Source organism: Pinus tabuliformis, chromosome 9, assembly GCF_031772625.1.
Source record: "Pinus tabuliformis cultivar Carrire ecotype Pingquan chromosome 9, CPIR1, whole genome shotgun sequence".
NCBI lineage: Eukaryota > Viridiplantae > Streptophyta > Pinopsida > Pinales > Pinaceae > Pinus > Pinus tabuliformis.
Window position 1 is genome coordinate 162,836,996 of NC_142307.1, and position 7,537 is coordinate 162,844,532.

Genomic DNA, 7,537 nt, shown 5'->3' on the forward strand with positions numbered 1-7,537 from the left:
ATGACGGAAGTGCATGACTCTAGGTGAAAGACATCATAAATAATATGAATATAAGTCTTCACTTTTGTAAAAGAATGATTTTTTTATGTGGGATGATTTTTTTACCAATGATTTGACTGGAAATTGCTGGGTATCCACATTTTCCATCAAATCACCATGGTCAATATTTTCTATTGTTGGTGGTTACCAAAACTATGGGCTTAGAAACAATCAATAGTAGAAAACAATTATTTTCTACTATATTTCATGTGACATCCATATTGTATGTGACTTATTTTCTAATAGAGAAAAGTACATGCATTAAAAACAACTCAATATTTCATGTGACATTTTTTTTTGTTAAAATTTCTTCTATTTCTAACCTGAATTACAATTATAATTTGAAATAAAGCTTCGAGTAACTCTCAATTTACCAATCATGCATGGAAATCATAAGAAACATTCACAATATAATATGAAGAAGAAATGGGTACCTACTTCATATGCATTAAAAAAACGCTTCTACTACTTAATGTGAATTACAAGTGTAATCTTATTTAGATCTCCTATATCTTAAACCATATTTTCATTTTATTTTTTAGAACTATTAAATGTTAGTATGTCCTATCTCATTTTATGGTTAGCATTGTAATAAAAATATTCATTTTTAAAAGAATTAGTACTAACATGTACTATTGATTTTTTTTTCTAGAACGCTACATGTAGTGACAATGAAGATGATGATACAAACTATGTTTAGATTACATCATATATCAGAGACGATGATGATGAGGATGGCAACGACATTGGTGATGAATATGTGGATGATATTATTAGGATGGTCAGGATGATGATCATGGAAATGATAATGAGGATGATCTCGACTATGATTTTTGTGATGCTAGCTAGCCATGCGTTATTTTTTTATATTTAGTTGGGATTCCTTAATATGGTAATCATACATTTGAATTTTAGTTGATTCGAGTAATGATGATGATACAGTACTGTCATGTTACCTTATGAATATGTTGAAAATTGTTTACGTTTTTTTATGAAGAATTATTGTGTACAATGAGATTCCTATTTTTTTATGCACCTTGTGAAGTTACCTTAGAATAATGATATCTATGAAACATTTTTATTTGGTAATCATACATTGACTTTTAGTTCATTTGATTAAATATGATGATGATATTATCATTTTTTATCTTGTTTTTTTTATGTATATATTGAAAATTATCAACATTATTTTGATGTAGAATTATTATATTACTATCTTTTTATGGAAGTTGTGAATTTACCTTAGAATAATGGTGTTCACGAAAGATTTTGATATGATAATCACACATTTGAATCTTAGTTGATTTTATTAAAAATGATGAGGATATTATTAGTATTATCTTGTTACTTTATATATGTGTTGAAAATTGTCAATGTTTTTTGATGGAGAATTATTATGTATGATGATATTACTATTTTTGGATGTAATGTTGTGAATTTACCTTCGAATAATGATATCTACAATAAGTTTTGATATAGTAGTCATATATGTATATTGAAAATTGTCAATGAATTTTTGATGGAGAATTGTTATATATGAGGATACTACTATCTTTTTGATGAATGTTGTCAATTACCCTAAATTTTTTTACAAATATTAAGTTATCAATTTGAATTGTGATATCTTCTTAAATGTGTTATACATGAAGATACCTTCTCATCATCTTGGCAGAGAATACTATGTTGTTGGTTGAAAGACACCTTTCTCCTAGACTATATAAGACTATAATACAAGCTATGTACCAGGAGGACCACATTATCCTAATCTATAACAAGTTTCCCCCTTCATCTGACTTTTGTTACCAAAATTCTCTCTTAGTCATAAGGAAAAAAGTTGAGTTAACTAGAATTTGACACTCTTGTTCACTTTATGTAGAAAATCCAGTAGATTCACAAGCTCATGCAATGTACTAAAGAAGAAAACAATAATCTACTTCTACTCTTTACAGCAAAAGCCCATAAACATTGAGAAAACAATAATCAATAGAGGATTCAAGAGAATCAAGGGCACATAACAAAATAAATATCCAGGGAAAGCCACAACTCAAAACCCAACTATTTGTTTTGTATTAATCCGGAAAATCAAGATGAAATTGCAATGCTTGTTCTCTTAAGAACAATCCCAGCACTCAACAAATTCAATCTCCAACTCACAAGAAAGCTCAAGGCCAAATATTAGCCTCTTCACAAGCTCTCCAACTCTCTATTCCAATGTGTAATTCCTAGGAAGGATAGATTTTACTTAAAGGGAAATAAAGCCTCTAAAAATAGCGTAATCCCTCAAGGATCAGTTCTTGAATGCATGCACTATCAGTACAACTCACAAAAATCTAAAACAAATAGTACATTGTCACTGCACTCTAGTCTCAATTGGGTCTTTTTCATAATCGACATGCATGAGTTTCTGATGAGTAAATATTCAATTAAATAGAGTAGCACAGGTGGAGTTCATTGGTGTCACCATTGACTGTTAATTCACTATTAGTTCTCTCAATCAGTTTGAGAACTAATTTAACTGAAATAACTCATGAAACTGAGTCTTCTATTTTACAACCCACAGTTAACTCACATTAGACTCCTACAATGTAGGGAGAACATATAAATGAATTCAAAGTTACTTCCAACTCGAATTTCCTAAGTTAGGTAAGTTTAATAAACTTAATTTAACTATTTTAAGTTGTTATGAGAATAGAATTTGAATTTAACTCACATTTTAATTCAAGGACAAATTAAACTAGAATTTATTGTTGCCATTTCTCAACACTCCCTCCCAACAACAAAGGGATTATCAACTACCCCGATCATGTCTCTGTGAAACTCGAATTTACATATTGACAATGCCTTTGTCAAGATGTCAGCATCTTGCTCCTCCATGAGAATGTAATCTAAAAACATGATCCACCTCAATACACAATCTTTGAGATGATGATACCAGATATCAATATGCTTGGAATGATCATGAAAGAATGGATTTTCAAAGAGTTTGATACAACTCTGATTATCACAATAAATCAATGTCGGATCCATCTGCTGACTAAACAAACCAACCAGGATTTTCCTCATCTAAAAAACCTCACATGTTGTTACACAACATTTTGTCACTGTCCCTATACTCCCCGTTCCTCAATCCTGGAAGACCTCTACAGTGACCCTCATATGTTTCCCTACCATGAAGAACGTGTCCCTACATCCCTCTTTATTTGCATAACATTTCCCTCTTACATTAATTCCTAAGAATATTCCTTCAAGCTCAGTTTTCAAGACCGACACTAGTGATTAGTTCCCTCCCTGTGCCAATTTGCAGAGTTTAAAACTAAGATTAGCATAAAATGGTGCAAGTGAGCCATTCTTCACCCACACCGACCCTCTTTTGGCAAGTTTTTAAAAATGGAGTTGAAGCTTCTAGGTCTAGAAGCTTCGTGAACGGAAGTCTGGTAAATGGTTGGGCTGGATAGAGCCGAGAGATACTGTTTGGGCTCCTTTCCCCTATTAAGATGGAACAAACCAAAAGGGTTAAGGCCTCTCCCACCATAACAGGATCCATTTCCCCTCTACCAAAGCTATATAAACTCCTCATTTGACAACCTCAGCTAGCTAGTGAAAGGGCTGGAATTGTCTACAAATCTTGATAGCCATCTTGAGAACCTTAGCCTTCTATTTTGTGTGTGAAGGGAGAATAAGCTTATTGTATTTGGTTTGGAGAAAAGGAAAAGAGGCCTTGAACTTCCATTGTTTTGAGGGTGAATCATGAGATGCTTATAGTGGTGTTGGAACTCGAACATGCCAAAAGGAACCTACAACATCAAGCCTCCGGTTGTATTTCTCTTTGAAGTTTATATTAATACAACTAATGGTTTATTTCCTATATCATGTGTAATATCACATTTGATAGCTTAAGATTCCTTGACATTTTAAGTAGATTGAATCAATTTTATGCTATCACGTTTGTTGTTGTTTCTTGCATGTTTGTTTCAAGTATTTGAATGAAAGGAATGAAAGGAAGCTGGAGCAAGGAAGAAAGATCAACATCAAGTGGATTAGCGCTATAAGAGATAGGCCCTCATATTCGATTCTAATCTAAGAAAATTTACATTATATTGTCTTTTTTACAGTTAGACCCACTCTTGGGCTAGAGGGATCGTCTCTGTCTGTAGAGAGGATACTCCTACTCCACAAATTGTCAACTCCGCTAGGGATCCATCCCTCTCTTTGGTTTGTTTGAATTTCATGATTTGTGTTGACTTTTGTCGTATCATTCTTTCTTTTTGGTTTTCTATGCTTTACATTGTTTGTTGCCTAGATTCTTGAATTTAGAGTGACAAGTCTAGTTTTGATTTATGAAAACTTTTATTTTTTCTTTGAATCCCTTGATCAACATTGTTTATTTTCTGGCAGTCGCGCTGACCAGAACTGTTTACCCTTGAACAATTGTGTCATAGCCCCTTGTGGCACTTTTTTTCAGTTAGGCATTCACGCTGATGCCTGTAGGTTAAAATTAGGGTTTCTCCTAAATCATTGCCAATGTGTCTTTTCCTCATAAGTTCTGTTTCTTGGCTTGTTTACCTATATTATCCTTGGCTAGAAAACTTCGTTAGCTTGATTTGTTTTCTTGATTGCTTTGAGTTTGCCTTACTTGATTTTTTGAGATTTTGGATGGTTTGTGTCCCTAGGGCATCTAGGTCATTATCCATTCAACCATTTGTTTGCTCATCAAGTCAAGTTGTTGGTTAGTTGCCCCATGCATTTCATGTTTTAGTCCTTGTATTGCTTTTTTTTTTTCAATTGAAAAAGTGAAAATTTTTCGTTTTCTATTCTCTTGATTGAACGTCTCTTTTAGAGCATAGATTACGTTGGTCATTTTGTTTCAATTGAGTCTTTGCATGCTTGGTTTGAGAGGAGCTCTTCTTATCTTGCTTGGTATATGATTGATGTTGGTTGTTTGAAAATTTTTCATTGAAATGTCTATGTGAAAGATTCATTTTATCATTCCATTGAAAAAATACATCATTCTAGTTTGTTAAATTGATATGTTGCATTAAGTAGCATCATTGAAAGCTAGAACTGCATCATCATGAGAATTTAAAATGAAAGGATATTCTTTTACCATTGAAAGGACTAGTTGAAGTTCATTTGATAGGAAGGATACAAAGTGGAAATAATTTTCATTATTTTGTTTTGAAAAGCGAAGTAGTGAAGAGTCATCTTACTCTCAATTGCATGTTTATTGCATTGATTGTTTTCTCTACTCTCAATTAGTGTAAACATTCATCGAATTGAAATGGTTTTGTCTCATATATCTGCATATATGACTTTTTCAAGTGACATTGATAGGGCCTAAAAACTGAGACTTAATTTCAATATAAACCTTTAAAATGTATTCAATTAACCTAAGGCGCATTTGAAACTTAACACTCACATTTAGAGGTCTAGGTTGGAGACGTGTTACGATGTCCTTAAACTTAGAAGCAGTTGTTTGTTTCGGCACTAGACAACGCTAGTACGAACTTGTGCTCCCCGTACCGTCGTGTATGTATAGGGAGACCCCACTAGGTTTGCAATTCTTTATCTGTAGGAAGTCGAGTTTGTCGCCTTGTAAACGTGATACACCAAACACAGAATTCGGGGAGATTTCCTGCCCATACTTCTCAGTTCGTTGGGAGGTATTCTGCAGTTCACAATTACTTGGTAATCCTTTTGCCTAGATTATCCTGAGCAGTCATTTTGTTCTTTTTGACTCTTTAAATTTTAAAGATCATCAAGCACTTGTCTTTTCGAGCTCGTTCAAACCAAAAGTGACTAGAGTCATCTTTGCCCTTTTCTCGACTCTTAAAACATGAAAAGGCATCAGTCTGTTTCAGCGGCTTAATTCTTTTTCCCACGATCACATCACATTCCTGATAGTCTTATTCTAGACCACATCGTGAGTATACCTTTAATATATTTTAAAGAAGCCCTGAAATTAATATCTATTCTCTTGCTATTTGAGACAAAGTCATCATGGCAGAACCATCAGGTTCACCTAGTTCCTCTTCCACTCCTCCATCTGAAAGATCATCTAAGGAGCCTCTCCCTAAACTCTCGCAGTCACTCGAGGATCAAGGTGTTGAACTTGGAATTGTTTTGAGTATTCAATCTTTGTCATCTCGTCCTCTTCCATCAGATAATTGGTCACCTTACGAATCTGGCCTAGAATCTCTGGATAATCCTATCCAGACTCCCAAGAGTCTGCTGACTCCTAAAGGTCAGCAAGGACTGGTTGTTTACCCTCCGAATCAATTTTTCGATCCTATTGTGATATCACTGTAGTTTCGTACAATCTGTACGATCTACCTTGTGTTTTGTTCAAATTATATCCTCGAACATCTTTGGTTGCTCATCGTCATTTGTTTCCACCCATGGAATCAGAAGGCGAGATTCTAGTCTCCTCTCTGGGTCACTTGGAGGTTTCTTCTACACACACTCCTCAAGTATTTGATGAGCAGGGATATTCATTCCCTCCAAAAGGTTTCCCTTATACGGGAAGCATTCTGACTAGCATCTACCTTAAGTATAGCGAGCCTTTATTGCCTCATGGTTATACCTCTCTAACTCAATTGGTTTAGGGCACTCTCAGTGCCTCGTCATTATATCACAGCCCTATGTGGTCAATTCCTACTTCAAGTTCATTCATTGAAAACCCAACCTCTCGACTGATTGTGCAAACTGCAGTCACTTCAGTTCTGGTGCAACCCACCATTCCGACTCCACTTGTTTCATCGTTTCAACTGACTCTTCTGGTTCAACTGACAATCTCAAGTCAAGTCTTGGTAATTTCTTCTACCACTCTTTTGAGTGGACGAACTCTACCACTGCCTGGGGGGAAAGATCTGAATATATCCATGATGTCTGGTGAAACCAATGTGAGTGGCTCACAAACTCACATGGTTGGAATGAATCAACCCTCTTACAATGTTATTACGAACCCTCTTTGTCCATCTAGGTCAAGTAATGTCCAGTACCAGCAGCCATATGTGGCTCAGGTTCTGTTCCAACCTCCTTATGTTCCATATGGTTCACAAACGATGGTAAATCCACCTTACATCCTTCAAGCTGGGCCCTATGTTTAGCCTGGTCCATCCGTTGTGCCTAGTGGATATGGCCAAATCCAATTTGGGAACTTTTAGTACCCTCAAGGTGTCACCCCAGGAATTGTCCAAGTACCCTTGCAGCAGCAGGGGCAGCCTTCACAGCAGCAAGGGTAGGTAGTGCAACAGCAAGGAAAACTGCAACAAACCATAGGGGCAACCCTTGCAACAGTCGCAACAAAATTTGCAGCCGCACACACAGCTTGTTCATGAATCCTCCCAACCTATGTCCTCGCAAGGTCAGCTTCTTCAACTGCATGGACAACCTTTACAACAAAAAAGCCATCCTTTACAACAACAAGGTTAACCCAGGCAACATCAACCATTGTATTCATATCAACAAGGTCAACCTTTGCAAGGTCAACCTTTGCAAG